The sequence below is a fragment of the Carassius carassius genome, chromosome 3, assembly GCF_963082965.1.
Source record: "Carassius carassius chromosome 3, fCarCar2.1, whole genome shotgun sequence".
NCBI lineage: Eukaryota > Metazoa > Chordata > Actinopteri > Cypriniformes > Cyprinidae > Carassius > Carassius carassius.
This window is the reverse complement of record NC_081757.1, coordinates 45,055,409-45,072,908: the sequence shown is the minus strand read 5'-3', so window position 1 is coordinate 45,072,908 and position 17,500 is coordinate 45,055,409. Positions and strand designations below refer to the sequence as shown.

At 42.5% G+C, this 17,500-nt stretch overlaps 1 protein-coding gene across 34 annotated transcripts in view; it reads left to right on the top strand.

Annotated features, from left to right (window-relative positions):
* The window catches only part of LOC132127777 (receptor-type tyrosine-protein phosphatase delta-like), a 394,068-nt gene that overhangs the window by 239,847 nt on the left and 136,721 nt on the right, over positions 1-17,500 (top strand). Inside the window, exon 1 of one of the 34 annotated variants that reach the window (XM_059539885.1) lies at positions 3,183-3,440. The exons of the other annotated variants lie outside the window; for them this stretch is intronic. The gene's annotated coding sequence lies outside the window, so the exon portion shown is untranslated. Of the gene's footprint in view, positions 1-3,182; positions 3,441-17,500 lie in introns of those variants that run through there. 34 annotated transcript variants of the gene reach the window in all.

The following is a 17,500-nucleotide window of genomic DNA, read 5'->3' as shown; positions in this document are numbered from 1 at the left end:
TGTTGCACTGGTGACGACAATTATAAAAAATGATAGGGACAATAGATTTTTTTAATTATAAATCATTAACAGTTGTGACAAAAGGGTAACACATTACTTTGTTGTTACACGTTACATGTACTTACTTTTATATTAACAATAAATTATGCATAGTTACATGCAAGTATCTCTAAGCCAAAGCATATAATAAGGACATGAAGTTAGACGTAAATGTATAATTAAACTGTAACTGTAATTGTTTTTTTGTGTACAGCAAAGAAATAATTTTGCTGTACAGGGAAACTTGCTCTCCTGACTGTGCACATGACAGTAAACGCTTTGAATCTCAGTGAGTATTTGAGTCCAGCAGCGGTCAGCCCGTGTCTTCTAGCTGGACGTGTGGTTTGGTCTAACCTGAGTCTGGCAGGATCTTCCCACACACAGTCTGTTGTTCGGCCGTGTCCCGAAGCGGTGGGCTGCACAGATTGTCTTTGGACGAGTTTTAGCAGAACACCTTCGCTGTGTGCCGGTGCCTGCGGGGCAGAGCTTCAGCTGCTGGAAGGAGAAGTCCTTCAGTCTGTTTAATGATGCATTGGAAACACACACACACACACACACACACACACAGCTCCTGTCCAACTCTCCAATGTGTGGTTTGATAGCAGTATTTTTCTGAGATAAGGATCTTTGTTGACGGTGTTTAAACTGGGTCAGGACTAGCACTTGTCAGCTCTCTGAACATATAGCAGCCTTGCTCTGTAAATCCACACATTACCTCTGCTGCTCCCAACAGGCCAGCGCTGGAACTGACTCCAGAATCACTCACACTCATCTGAGGCTCTCACATGCTCCGTTTCTACACTTGTCTCTTCACTGATTGTGTGTTTGCATTGACCTCTGTGCTGTTCCAGTCGTCCAGCTGTTTCTAATTCAGATTCATAACTGGATGATGAGGATGAGGATGGTCGTGTGGAGCTGTTTGAGTCCGTTCATTAAGAGCTTCATTAGTTAATGACAGTCTGTGTATGTTTGGTTGTTGTTGAAGTTCAGTAAACATGATCTGTACGCTGATGAATCATTTATAGTGAGTTGCTGAGTTTTATAGTTTTATGAATGGCAGCATCTTCTCGTAAGCAGCTTGAGTTTTGGGGTTCGAGAGGCTCTGACCCGCTTTTACGGCCCACAAAAGACACGGTGTTCACCTGAGGAGGTAACCATAGCAACAACAGACCACTCCAGTGCTTCCAGTCACAATCAGTATTACGTTTTAATGCATTCGAATGTCATAAAATATACAAAATAAGCCTTTACAAATATTCTGGGTATATATATATATATTTATTTTTTCTTATTTTAGCTTGAAGACAATCTAAACAGATTGAATTAATAATTCATAAATGAATAAATAAATAAACACATAAAAACAGTGTTCTTTTAAAATAATAACATTTTATTTATTGATATATTTATTTACACATGCAATATCACATAAAAGTTTGTTTACACTAGAGTAATCTTGCCAAATGTTATTACAATAAAAAAAAATATATGGTTTTCTATTTTAATATCCTTTAAAACTGTAATGTATTTCTGTGATGCTCCGCTGTATTTTCAGCATCATTCCTCCAGTCTTCAGTGTCACATGATCTTCAGAAATCAGAATAATATGATGATTTATTATCAGGATTATCAACAGTTGTGCTGACAAATATTTATTTTTTGGAAACTGTGATACCTTTTTCAGGAGTATTTGATGAAGGAAAATGTAAAAAAAGAACAGCATTTATTCAAAATATAAAATATTTTATAACAATCTAAATCTTTGCTATCACTTCTTAACAATTGAACACATACTTGCCAAATAAAAGTTTGAATTTATTTATTTATTTTTTAAAAGAGAGAGAATAAACATTTACTGACCCCAATCTTTTGAACTGTAGTGTATATTGTTAGAAAATATTTATATTTTAAATAATGCCCTTCTTTTTAAATTTGTATTCATCAAAGAATCCTGAAAAAAAGCATCACAGTTTTGAAAAAATAAGTAAATAAGTTATATAAATGTATAAATATATATATATATATATGTATACAGTACAGACCAAAAGTTTGGACACCTTCTCATTCAAAGAGTTTTCTTTATTTTCATGACTATGAAAATTGTAGATTCACACTGAAGGCATCAAAACTATGAATTAACACATGTGGAATTATATACATAACAAAAAAGTGTGAAACAACTGAAAATATGTCATATTGTAGGTTCTTCAAAGTAGCCACCTTTTGCTTTGATTACTGCTTTGCACACTCTTGGTATTCTCTTGATGAGCTTCAAGAGGTAGTCACCTGAAATGGTCTTCCAACAGTCTTGAAGGAGTTCCCCGAGAGATGCTTAGCACTTGTTGGCCCTTTTGCCTTCTGTCTGCGGTCCAGCTCACCCCTAAACCATCTCGATTGGGTTCAGGTCCGGTGACTGTGGAGGACAGGTCATCTGGCGCAGCACCCCATCACTCTCCTTCTTGGTCAAATAGCCCTCGATGCCTTCAGTGTGACTCTACAATTTTCATAGTCATGAAAATAAAGAAAACTCTTTGAATGAGAAGGTGTGTCCAAACTTTTGGTCTGTACTGTATATATATATATATATATATATATATATATATATATATATATATATGAAGCGGCACAACTGTTGCCAACATTGATAATTCTAGTAATAATTAGAATATTAGAATGAATTCTGAAGATCATGTGACAGACTGTAATGATTTGAATAATGAGTAATGATGCTGAAAAAACAGTACTGCGTCACAGGAATAAATGAGATTTTAATGTATTTTAAAATAGAAAAACGTTATTTTACATTATAATAATATTTCACAATATATTGTTTTCCCTGCATTTTTATAAATTCAGCCTCGGTGAGCATAAGACACTCCTGTTAAGAAAAAAAAATAAAAGAAAAAAACACACACAAAACTGTGTAAATGTTCAAAACTCTTAAAAACAGCTGACGTCTGTGCTTGAGGGCGGGAAAAAAAGGGTTTCGTTGCGTGAATCGATCACGCACAAGCGCGCTTATTGAAACTGAAAGCGCTCGAATAATTCTCCGGTGATTATCGCCGAGTGTTTGCGCCGCGCCGCGGTGACGTCACTCCGCGCTCCGTGCCTCTCCTGTGCTGCTCGAGCTAGAGCGCGCAGTCTCGCCGCACGCGCCTTCCGTTCGGCACGCGCTCTGCTCTTCTCCACGCGATGATCCGCTCGCTCTGCCGCGCGTCACGCAGGAGACCATAGACGCGCGTTTAACTCCGCGCCGCGAGACAGAGAGACAGAGAAGAGAGAGAGAGAGAGAAGCACGCTCGCGCTCTGCGCTTGGATTATCACTGGATGTGAATAAACTCTGTTCAGCTGAACTCACACTACACCGCGATGAGGATGATGAGTATGAAGATGAGGAGCAGGTAAGACGCTGCACGCGCTCTCAACTCATTCTGGGCTTCTGCAACATGACGAACCACCCCAGAAGTGTGTGTGTGTGTGTGTGTGATAGTATATAACAGTGCACAAGTGTGTGTGTGAGAGGTGTTTGTTTCACATTGAAGTACAGAGTCTGGTGGTTTGGGCTCTTTCTGTGCACTCTAATACTATGAGACTCTCTCTCTCTATGAGGCTCTTTTTTGGCGAATCTCTGGGTTTCTAAAGCCTCATCATGTCAGATTACACAAATCTCTCGCTGTGAGGGTTCGAGCGCTTTGACTCTGTCAGGTCGAGGTGCTCTTCATCGCTGAGGCTTTTCCTTGGTACTGTCTTTTATTGTGTTTTTTAGAACGAAGCATCAATCAGACAAAAACTGTTCAGTCTTCCCTTTGTTTCTACGTCTGTTTTGGTTTTGACTCGTAAACGTGTACGAGATTAACTTTAGATGGACATTCTGACCAAAAACCCACAAACCTCTGAACTCTGAGATAAGGTTTGACATGATCGCCCGTCTCTCTCTCTCTCTCTCTCTCTGTCTCTCTCTCTCTCTGTCTCTCTCTCTCTCTGTGTCTCTCTCTCTCTCTCTCTCTCTCTCTCTCTCTGTGTCTCTCTCTCTCTGTGTGTGTCTCTCTCTCTCTCTCTCTCTCTCTCTCTCTCTGTGTCTCTCTCTCTCTGTGTCTCTCTCTCTATCTCTCTCTCTCTCTCTCTCTGTGTCTCTCTCTCTCTGTGTGTGTCTCTCTCTCTCTCTCTCTCTCTGTGTCTCTCTCTCTCTCTCTCTCTCCGCCTGTTTGCTCGTGTTTGTCCGCTAGGGGCCCCTGAATTCCCCACACGAGCCGGAGGAAATGAATTGAGAGTTAATATCATCAGGAGCGACTGTAAAAGGGTTAAAGCGGCCGATAAAGGGGCGAGTCAGTGAGGTGATGAAACTGAGCTCAAAGTGCCCCCCGCTCATGTGTGTGTGTGTGTGTGTTCTGCAGTCGATCAGCACTTACAGTCCATTGGCTTCAGATATCTATGTTGTGTGTGTGTGTGTGTGTGTGTGTTTCATACACACATGCCCAAGCAATCAGTTCTTGCCACTGCAGTCCGACATCCCACAATTAACGCTGTGGAAACGCCTTCGATTTCCAATCCCACTGCAGCTACCTTTGTGACTCAAGACAAAATAATTTGCTGTTTGGAGCAGAGTTTGCACTGAACTGAGGCTCAAAGCAGATACGACGCCCCTGCTTTGCATATTTGGTTGAAATGCGACCCGGGCGAGCCCCCAGCAGCTGGGGTGTGAGTGTGTGTGTGTGTGTGTGCCGCTCGTGGATATGAAAGGAGGAAATGTTAGCTGTTGGAAATGATAAGGACAGGACAATCTGGAGCTGAAGAGGGCTTTGGTTGTCCAGTCCGCCGTCTCGCACTCCAGTCGTTTCTCCACAGACTCTCTCTGACCTCTGCTGCAGGAGCGAGTCCAGTCCCCCGGCCGGAGTCCCTCGGTGACATTCCTGACATGATGGAAAAACAGACGGCGGTGAAAGAATGGAGGGGGAAGAGGAATGCTTCCAGAAGTCCATGACTAGGTCTTCTGGAATGCCAAGGTTTCAAAAAAATCCACATGAGAGAGCACAAGAGAAAGAAATCTATGAAAAAAAATGCAGCCTGCAATTATGGGGCGCCGACTTGTTTGAGAAAACCAGCGGAGTGCTCCAGCTTCTGGGAACGATCGGCCTGGAACGAAGCGATCTGCCAAACCATCTTCAGGATCCAGTCCCTCGCACCTTTAACCGGCACACGTCCAGCGTCCAGCACTTCAGAGCACAACACCGTCCTCACACAGCAGGCTTTCTGCTCCACACCATCAAACACAACACGCTGTGTTTTTACTGACCTTGTTACCAAATATGAGACAGAAATATAGCTTTTGGCTGTAAATATAATGAATAAATAATAATAATCAAAATGTTACAAGAAACTGACTGCAGGTTTATTTTAAATGAAGTCATAAACATAAAAAAAGGATTAAAATAAATTGTATACATACAGTATATATAATATAAAACACAAAGTTGAAAAGAGCATATATATATATATATATATATATATATATATATATTTATAATCCATTGTATAATGAACAGCTTTACAAATTCAAATGAATATTACATTTGTGAGCTGATTTTTTTGTTTTATTTATTTTCTTCACAATTGTATTGACATTTATATTCTCTTTTTATTACATTTAAATGTATTTCTAAAACTTATTACATTTACAGTAACACCTTCACCTTCATGCAATGGTTTTCTCAGTGGGATTTATAAAGGATAGACAGAAATATAATTAATATAATATAATATAATATAATATAATATAATATAATATAATATAATATAATATAATATAATATAATATAATAATATTATATAATAATATAACATACCGCCCCCCACACACAGTTCATTGAATGAGAGAAACACATGAACTGGATTTTACTCATATTTCAGACTTAATTCGCTCATACAAACAGCTGTTTTCTTCTGTTCATTGTTTGCTTTAATTAGAATTTTATTCAGAATTAGTTTTTCTCTGAAGTTGTACACATAACAAAGCCATTATATCCATACACTGATGTTCTTCTGTTCATATAAAAATGAGGCGTTTCTTTCACCTACGATCCCATGATTACTACTGATACCGGCCGCTGATCCTCCTCAATGAAACCGTGTGAGGAGAGAGGAGTGTATGGAGGCTTATTAGGGCTCCTATAAATCCTGTTTATTGGGAAAAGATTGTTGAAAGAGACACAGTGTGACGGAGGAGAGAAAGAGGGACGATGAGGATCTAGCCGCTCGTGTTTGTCGGTGAAAGAACACAACAGTGACACTCACTTTCACGTTCAGTCTCAACACTGAGATCATTATTTTCTTCTCTTTTTTTATGAACTGCAGTCCCATTAAGCACTGTGATGAAATCAACCACAAATGTGTGTGTGTGTGTGTATATATATATATATATATATATATATATATATATATATATATATATATATATATATATACTATTAAAATTATTAAAAAAATAAGAAGGAGAAGGAAAAAAAAATATTTTACTCAACTACATTGCAAACCATTACTTTAAGGCTCAATGACTTGGAATAAAATGTATTTGTTTTTTATTATTACAAATTGTTTGATCTTTGGCATGACATATATTTAACATTGTATATAAACAAACTTTGTAAGTAGTCTGTGTTGTTTCTTTCTAATTTTATTTTTAATTCAGTTATGTCATTCATGAAATGGGTGGGGCTGCTGAGCTCACTTCTCAGCATCTTCTCTGATTGGTGGATCTGTCTCGAGGATTGTGGGTAATGTAGTTCTTCAGCTGAAAGTCTTGAGTCAATGTGTCTGGACAGGTTTGTTGTTCAGAATCAGTTTATCTGCTGCACTGAGTGTGGTGTGTGTTTTGTTTTCAACTCCTCCCTCATTGGTCCTGAGCAGGTCAGGATGGACAGATGGTCTTCCTCCATCGATCTGTGTGTGTGGATCGGCCGGTGTTAGACAGATGAGAGCAGCTGTTATCACTAATAGTGTTATGTTACAATGACTGTTATATACAATGAATATACTTTCCTAAAATACTTACACACGTCTACTACATAAAATCATTTACTGTTCAAAAATTAGGGGTCAGTAAGATGAAAAGCAACACTTGTATTCAGCAAGAATGCATTAAAAAAAGTGTCAGTAAAGGCATGAAAACATGAGAGATAAATAAGAACATGTTTTCTGAGCAGTAAATCATATTAGAATGATTTCTGAAAATCATGTAACACTGAAGGCTGGAGCAATGATGCAGAAAATACAGCTGCACATCACAGAAATAAATGACACTTTAACAGAGATTCACATAGAAAACAGCTGTTTAAAATGGTTGTAATATTACACAATTGTACTATACTTTTGATCAAATAAATGCTGTCCTGCTGAGCAGAAGAGACTTCTTTTAGAAATGTTCTTTTAAAAAAAATGAATAATTTCATCACATCTCAACTAACAAATCCTGAAAGTTTGTGCAAAAACATCCCAGGTTACGTATGTAACCATGGTTTCCCGAAGGGATCGAGTCATTGCATCCAAAAAAAAGGCTATGGGACCACCCTTCAGCGTGACCAGCTCTGAATGATATGTGAAATCAGTCTCATGAATGGATGTGACCAGGAAGCTATAAAAGCATGTTAGGTGGAACGAGCATCAGCTTCTAGGAATGAAGTGAAGTCTGGCAGATATGATGGAAGTATGGCCTTGAGACACAGCATCTCGTTCCCTTCGGGGCACCATGGTTACATACGTAACCTGGGACGTTCCCCTTCAGGAACTCGAGCTGCGTCCGAAAACGCTATGGGAACGAGAATGCCCACACCGCCAGACTTGCAAGTCCCTGCCTAGTGTGTATACAAGGAGCACAGCTAAGGCAAGAGAAAGAAGAGCTGTGAGTGGCTCGCAGATCTAAACCATAAAATCTAATGAATTTGAGGGGCGTGGACCGTCCAGCTGCATTGCAGACGTCCTGTATAGACACACCTGACAAGAAGGCCTTGGAGGCTGCCATTCTTCGGTTCGAGGGAGCCTTGGCTCTCAATGGTGAGGGGAGATTAGAGGACTCAATGTTTTAGGATAACATCCTGATCAACCACTTTGCATAAGCTTCTTCTAGCCGGAGACCTCAACCTCAGTGCACCGAAGAGGAAACATATAACCAGACGGTGTCTGCCCACTGAACGGCCTCCAAGGGGGGCGTGGTAGACTGTAATGGCCACCACATAGACCCTCAGGGTGAAGTGGGTCAACCCTACAGAGAGAAGGGCCTGCAGGAACTCCAGAACTGTCCCAACTGGGCAAATAACTGGGTCGAACTAGCAGTCTTTGCACCAGGAGGTGAAAGGTTTCCACCTCAAGATGTACAGTTTCCTCATGGAGGGAGTTCTGGAGGATGATCTCAGCAACCTCGGTTGAGAGACCAGAAGCTACGAGATGTGCCCCCTCATGGGCCACTACCATAACTTCCATAGCTCTGGGCGGGGATGGAAAATTGTGTACTTCACCTGTGAGAGGAGACCCCTTCTGACAGTAATCTCCCATGGAGCGCTGTCAAGGAGAGAAATCAGATCCGAGAAACATACTCGGCCCGCCCAGAATGGGGCAACTAATAGAAGATGGACCCCATCCCGGTGTAGTCTCAGCAGAACTCCTGGGAGCAGAGCGATCAGGGGAAAAGTGTTCAGACGAAGCCTCGGCCAAGTCTGCACCATGGCATCCAGCCCCAGTGGAGCCAGATGAGTCAGAGAAAACCAAAGGGGACAGTCAAGTCAAGTCAAGTCACCTTTATTTATATAGCGCTTTAAACAAAATACATTGCGTCAAAGCAACTGAACAACATTAATTAGGAAAACAGTGTGTCAATAATGCAACAAATCTGTTTTGCACTGAGTCGATGAGTCGCAAACAGATCCACGTGACTAAATATTCTCCATATCATATACCTCCATATTCTTCCATTCCCCGGGCCTTGGCCCCTGCCTGAACAGGATGTCTGCTCCCATATTGAGATGCCCAGTAATATGAACTGCTCTCAGCAAGAGGAGTTTGCCCTGGGACCACACAAAGACCAGGTATGTTAGTTTGTACAAACTGCGTGAGCACAGACCCCTTGGTGGTTGATATAAGAGACCACCGCTGTGTTGTCGGTGCGTAGGTCTGGGAGAAAGTGAAGTAGTGCTCGAAGCATGGCCAGCATCTTCAGGCAGTTGATATGCTATGTCAGATGGCGGCCACTCCACAGACCAATGGACAGGGTGGCCACTCATCACCTCACCCCAGCTGGTGAGGGACGCATCTGTCACTAGCATTACGCGGCGACAAGCTCCAAGCACTGGGCCCTGAGACAAGATCCAAGATCTCCTCCACATGTCTTAGGCATGTAGGACCTCCGAATGACCTTGAGCATGCGAAGTGAGTTTCCCCTCGGGGAGAAGTCCTTGGTCTTGAGCCACCACTGTAGGGGTCTCATGTACAGCAGGCCAAAAGGTATCACGTTGGACGCAGCTGCCATCAGACCCAGCAGTGTAGAATTATATTTTGTGACTGTGGTGAGGATTGACTCGATCAGGAGACATCTGTGCCTGCACCGTGGTTGAATCCCAAACCATGCCCAGATAAGTGGTTATTTGTACTGGAGAAAGCACACCTTTCTTGGCATTAAGTCTTAACCCCAGGTCTTTCGTGTGAACGAGAATGACATCTCGATGCCAAACCGCCATCCAGTCTGATTGAGCTAATATCAACAAATCATCGCACCATATGGTTAAATCATGAATGTGGGGTGGGAATGCAAGGCCAAAGGAAGAACCGGTATTAGTAGGAACTTCCTATGATGGGGAAGGATGGAGTATGCATCTTTCTAGATTGATCGTGACACCGGTCCTCAGACTTGATTCTCTGCTTTTAGTGCGAATGTGCTGAACCTCAGTCCCTTAACTGAGCGGTTCAAAAGATGCTGATCTAAAATAGGACGAAGGAACTCTTTATCCTTCCTTGAAATGGTGAAGTACTGGGTGGAAAAAACCCCATTGAACTGAGGAAGAGGAGAACCGAACTGGATTCTGTGGCCTCTCACAACAGTGTGCAGGACCCACTGGGACATGTTTGGTAGTAGTTTTCACACTGCTAAATAGTCTACTAAGGGAACCAGTCTCTCGAGACTGACCTCTGGTGTAATCAGAGCTGCTGGCTCGGTGCCCTGAAGTGGCGAACCAGCAGGGGAGAGCTTAACTAGCTGCTAAAGAGAAAACCATGGATGTCACAAGCCTCTAAGCACCGCTACGTTTCCGGGCAGTAACTGAGAGAATCGCTCGCCGGAGACAGCTGGGCCCTAGAACATGGGCAGTGTTGGCAGACTGATGTCCTGAGGGCACTGAGGAGAGACAGGCACCGTTTAATGCAGTGTACACTGCTCTTCCCCAGAGGGGCCTGCCCCCGAGGTCTTGAGCCACAGCATCAGCACTCTCAAAGCTGAAGTCTCCTTATAAAAATGATGTCCATCAGACCCACGTCGTCTGCTAGGAAGACTCGATTGACCAGAGCCTGCTCAGGGCAGGACCCAATGTAGAACACTTGGCAGGATGCAGGTTCAGAACCGCTCGAAGCTTTCGGCCTGGGAGCGCCACTCTGACTCTAGACTCTGCGGAGTACGAGAAGTGACACCCCCAGAATGAGGAGCTGGAACAAGAGAGGTTGGGACTGCTCCACCCAGCAGCTCCTGCTGACCGCTTCAACCTCCTCAGAGGAAGAGAGGTAAACGTGCTCTTACTCAAATTTTACATCCCATGAGCTCCTGTATATCTAACTTCTCAAAGTGAGATAAATGTCATTATATTTCTCAGAATTAAATGTCATCAAACAATCAGATGAGTAAACACAGTCTGGCTTGAGATACAATTCATATCAAAGTGATATATTTAACTTCTCATAGTCAGATAAATACTGAATTTTAATTCCTCAGAATTAAATGCAGGTAAACAACCAGACGAGTAAACACGGTCTGGCTTGTGATACAATTCATATAGAAGTGATATATTTAACTTCTCATAGTCAGATAAATGGCTCATTTAATTCCTCATTATTAAATGGAGCCCCACAACCAAACGAGTAAGCACGGTCTGGTGTGGTGATATTCACATCAAAACTGAAAAGAATGTCGTACACGCTTTGCTTTCGGCAGCACGCGAGTCGCTTAATCACACAATATAAACAATATTAATCTCCTCGGAGATAAATAGCTGCAGCAGTGAGTTCACCATCAGAGGGGGAAGTAACCGCAGCGTGGGCTTCCGAGTCTCAAAAACAAGCTCTAGATCTAGGGAATGCGGGTGGAGATTAGGGGTGTGCCTGGATAGTCGAACATTTGAATATTCGTTCTGCTCTAATTATTCGATTAATAAAAAAGTTCACACTAAAACCTAATTTGGTCACTTTCTGTGATTCTCTACAGCATATTTGAAAATGTATGCAAGCAAAAAATAATTAATGAATGAATAAGGGGCCGTTCACATATCACGCTTAAAAACGCTAGGCGTACCGCTTTCTCCTTTCCTGTGGCGTCTGCTGTTGCTAAGCAACAATGACGCGCTCTCTCCATGAAGACGCGGAAATTTCAGCAAAGGATAAATAGATTTGCAGCACAAAAAATCGCTTTCAGTAGCTCTGCTACTAAATTAACATCTCGTGTTTCTTGATGAAAACATGAGAGAAGTAAGAAAAAATTTTTTTTGAACATTATCAGGACATTTTCCTTGATGCGAGTAGTGCGGATGCAGCCGCCGCCACCAACGATGAAGAGGATGCAATGCCCACTCGTCGGAAATGGCTGATCCAGTTCTCCAGCGATGATTACAGAGAGTCCAGCCAGGAAGAGTGGGAACAGTTCTTGCTGGAGCCATGTATTCCACCAGATGAGGATCCCATTCAGTGGTGAAACGAAAACACGAAGCGCTTCACAAAAATTATTCGCTTAGCACACCGTTATTTGTGAGTCCCGACAACGTCTGTGCCATCAGAGCGCGTTTTTTCGGTGGCCGGCCTGCATGCATTGTTAAAGCTTTTCAGCTACAAAACACGATGTGTAATGTTCAAGCTTATTGTGTGTAAGCTTGTTCAAAATGACGGAAACAATAAATGTTGCTGAAAAATAACGTCTGTCTCATTAAACTTAATTTAAATAAACGAATATTCGTTTTTGTGAGCTCAAATATTCGAATGTGATATTTGCGGAAAACGCCCATCCCTAGTGGAGATAGGAAGAACCGTCTCCAACCCATCCGCCAGATCTCGTGAAATCCCCGCGAACTTAGTCGCTGCCGTGCCTCAACAACAGCAGGACCGGAATCGCAAGATTACAAGCACAGACATGCTCCTCTGAGCGTGCCCGTCGAGAGCTGAGAAGCACAATCAGCCCCCTTATTTTTACTCAAGAGCTGACTGTGCGAGCTACACTCCTCATAAATGCTGCTTGTTGTAATATTAGGTCATAATATTGCTTGTGTAACTGATGCTTGTGCAACTCGTGTTTCTGCAACTGTGAGCTCATCGATGCCCTCCGTGTCAATCTTCTGGGAGAAAGACAGGGGGAGCGTCGCACCCTCTCCTTGGGGGGGGAAGGACTGCAATGCAGGCTTCCGAAACCCCGAGAGCGGGCGTGAAAGTGAAACCCGTGAGTATAGTCACCGCTCTGCCTCAGCAAAAGCAGGACCGGCACCGTGAGAAACGCTAGTAAAGGCACCCTCCCTTCAAAGAGAGCCTTCTGAGAGTGAAACAAAGCAGTAACAAACGGTCGCATCGTGGGCCGTCAACTCCCTTGAGCGTTGATACTTCGAGCTTTGCTCTCAAGCAGACAACACACTGCGTGTGTCCCTACCCCAATATATTATTAAGGGCAGGGAAAACACACAGCCTGAACGCTGCCTGCTTTAGCCCAAAACTTCTCTTGGCTGAGGTTTGATATAATGGAGCTTATCAGTGGAATAACAACACTAAATAAGACTCACAAAACAAATAGCAACATACACACACACAGAGCTTCGCTGAATGACAAAAAGCTGACGCTCGTTCCACCTCACATGCTTTTATAGCTTCCTGGTCGCTACGTCACCCATCTATGACATCACATCCATTCATGAAACTGATTTCACATATTATTCAGAGCTGGTCATGGTGAAGGGCATTCCCATAGCATTTTCCGACACAGCTCGAGTTCCTGAAGGGGAACTAATGAATCACGGAGGAGAGTATACATGGTTTTAAACATGGTTAAAAAAAAAACATATATATATTTTAAGAAAGTCATGGAAAAGTTTTTTTTTTTAAGTAGCTGAACTAAATGATGACGTTTTCCAGACACATTTAATGTGTCCATGTCTGACATGTTTAGTGCCGTAGCTCTCGTTAAACAAGCGTGATTATATCAGTGTATTCATACAGCTCCAGTTATGCTGCTCTACTTAATGACTTCACAGTTATACAGTGTGGTTATATATGTGCATGTATTATACATGAGTGGTTATTTAACTGAGATGCATGAAAAATACATGGAAATGAGACGGGAATCAATGGCAGCGAGCGGCTGTGGTGCTTCATTGCTGCTGGAGATTGAGACGCTGCTTTGCTCCTCATGAGCCGTGAACTAGTGAACGTGTCCAGAGGAAACACAAGCTCCGAGCTGTCAGAGTCAACAAGAGCGGCCGCTGATATCAGAGGAATACTGCAGCACACACACATACACACACACACACAGGCAGAGCGCTTGACTGTGATTTATGCTTCTCATGGGAATCACGTCTCACTGTGAAATGAAGAATGAGTTCTATTAGCACACACATGAACACCACACACACACACACACACATGAACACCACACACACACACACACACACACACATGAACACCACACACACACACACACACACACACACACACATGAACACCACACACACACACACACACACATGAACACCACACACACACACACACACACACACACACACACATGAACACCACACACACACACACACACACACACACACACACACACACACATGAACACCACACACACACACACACACACACACACACACACACATGAACACCACACACACACACACACACACACACACACACACACGAACACCTCTCTCAAACACAGCACACATGAACACCACACACACACACACACACACACACACACACACACACACACACACACACACACACACATGAACACCACACACAAACACACACACACACACACACATACATGAACACCACACATACACATACACACACACACACACGAACACCTCTCTCAAACACAGCACACATGAACACCACACACACACACACACACACACACACACACACGCACACATACACACACACGAACACCTCTCTCAAACACAGCACACACGAACACCACACACACACACACACACACACACACACACACACACGCACACATACACACACACGAACACCTCTCTCAAACACAGCACACATGAACACCACACACACACACACACACACACATGAACACCTCACACACACACACACACACGAACACCTCTCTCAAACACAGCACACATGAACACCACACACACACACACACACACATGAACACCTCACACACACACACACACACGAACACCTCTCTCAAACACAGCACACATGAACAGCACACACTCACATGCGTATCACACACTCCGGCATGAGCTCTATATCCTCACCATATTCTGGGTCTGAGCGTTTGCATCTCTTCATGATGAGCTTTTGTAAGAAGATTAGAGCTGTGCAGCAGACAAGCACAGAGAGTGTGTGTGTGTGTGTGTGTGTGTGTGTGTGAGAGAGAGAGAGCAGTAAAGGGGAGTTTTGTATCAAAGAACTGATAAAGCTATGGTAGTTTTACTGAGTGTGTCCCGTCAGTCCATCACTCTTTAACTCTTGTCTCGTGCTCTAGAGGTCAGATCACCCAAAATCAGCATTCTGTCATCCTTCACCCTCATCATGTCACAACACGCTAGCTTGCATGCTTTCCTCTCTCAAACCCTGAAGACCATACTTCCTCCATGTTTTAGTTCATGCAGGGGATGTTAGTTCGGACCAGTGTTCTTCAGAATATCTGCGTTTCTGTCCCTCACAGAAAAAAAGTCTGTTTCACTATAACATATCACACGATCAGTAAGCCAGGTTTTTCTTCATTAAATCATCAGCGTTGAAACTGTTTAAATTAATTTGTTATTCAGTACACAGAATTTTAGAAAATTTGATTATAATTCAACTTTTCTTACAGAGTTTGTAACAACATGAAGACGAGTAAATGATGACAGAATGATGATTTTATGCTGAACCTCTATTTAATGCCTCATTAACATTTATAATGCCTCGTAATACACACACAGAGCAACACTTGACGACTTACATCTATTAATATTATATGTGTATACACGTGATAGACTTGTGATGTTTGTCGGCAGTATGACATTAAGGAACTGTGAATGTCACTTTATTCCCTTCTTTCTGCTCAAGGAACATTTTAATTAGACCCGTTTCATAATCATTCTACTCTTGTAACTCATGGATATGATTTTTTGTGTGTTTGTACATACACAACCATATTTTGAGGACAAATTTGTGTCCAGAAATGAGCTAAACCTCAAAACATTCTATTCTATTCTATTCTATTCTAAGCATAATATTATGCTTTATTGTTAAACCTTTAAAAAACCTTTTTTGTTAAGGTGTATTTAAAGTGTAACTAAACCCCTGCTCAGAGCCTGACTCCACCCACTGACAATATTTGAAAAATGCTGAAAAGTGGGCAGATCACAGCGGAGATAGAGGGGACGAACCGAGGGCGGGGCTGAGCGAGAGCGGCGTGATCCTGAGACTCGCAGTGACGGATTGATTGACAGCTGCTCAGAGACGCTAAAATGGAGAGTGACTGTAATGACGCAAGTAGCTTTGCAACAGAGCGATCATTTGAAGTAGAGGACTTTTCTCCCCCACTTTTACCTGAAGTGGAGGGTGTCGAGGTGTCTGTTCATATCAATTCGAGCCGCTGGCTCAAACTGCGGTCTTAACTCCCGCACCGCGTCGCTTTTCATCGCGAGCTGTGTGGAGAAGCCCATTTCCACCTCCATTGCGTTGGAGAAGCAATCCCATGTAAAATGCAGTTTGCACACTCCAGCTCTAGGCGGGAACTCACGGTCTTCCAGGCCAAGTGCATGCAACCACTGGCGCCTAATTTTAAAGTCTGCTGGAAAACTATGCAGTTCAGCAGTGCTGTCGCAACTAGCAACACACCTCCGTACCATCCTGACAACTGTACTAAATACAGATAAATCTACGCTAACTTGAAGATCTAAATAACTATATAATTGCTATGCTGAAAGATGCTATATTAGTCTATCCTGGTCATTATCAATACTCGCAATTCCAGCTCCTGACTCACTACAGTAATTTTGACGGAACAAGATGGTTTTATACTGCCAAGGGCGTGGTAGCTCGTACCAAGGGGCGTGGTGAGCTGGAAACTGCTTACGTCACTTGCCACCGCAACATCCAATAGGAAAAATCAACTGCAGTAGCCACCGTTCAACCTGAAGAGGGCAGCACTCACACGCTTTTACACCATATATTGTAGAATTAAAACACTTTATACTCTAATGTCAAAAAAGTTACTCGAATCAATGAACAGCACTAATAAAGCCCCATTCTTACAGATCAGTAACTAAAAAAAGTTGGTTTAGGGTTTAGTTACTCTTTAATAAATAACTGTCTTTGAATCATACACACACACACACACACACACACACACACACACACACAGACGCACACACACACACAGACGCGCACACACACACACACACAGACGCACACACACACACACACACAGACGCGCACACACACACACAGACGCGCACACACACACTGACACAGTGTTTTCTTGTAAACTCTCCAGCAGTTTATTTGATGGATTATTGTGGGATTATGGAGAGAATGAGGATATAGGAACTGTAATCCAGACAACACGTCAAAACATCAAACTCTGTGACAGGAGTGTGTTTGTGTGTGTGTGTGTGTGTCATCTGTGACATTTGTAGATGATGTAATCAAATTACAATACACAAATGCAATACTAAAACATGTATATATAAATTTTTTTATTGCAAAACACTCATATTTAGTCATTCATGATGTATGCGAGTGGCTGAGCTCATTTACTGCAGTTATCATTTCCATGGTAACATTGTCTTCTCTGATTGGTGGGTCTGTCTTGAGGATTATGGGTAATGTAGTGGTTTTGACCACAAACCCAGGTAGCAGCTGGTATTAGTGTAATTGATGTGTGGTATAATAACAGCACTTACGATGAATGTGATTAACTGATGATGAGTATCAGCTGACTGAGATGAGAGGACAGGTGTGAGCGAGCTTCATCAGCCGTGCGTGG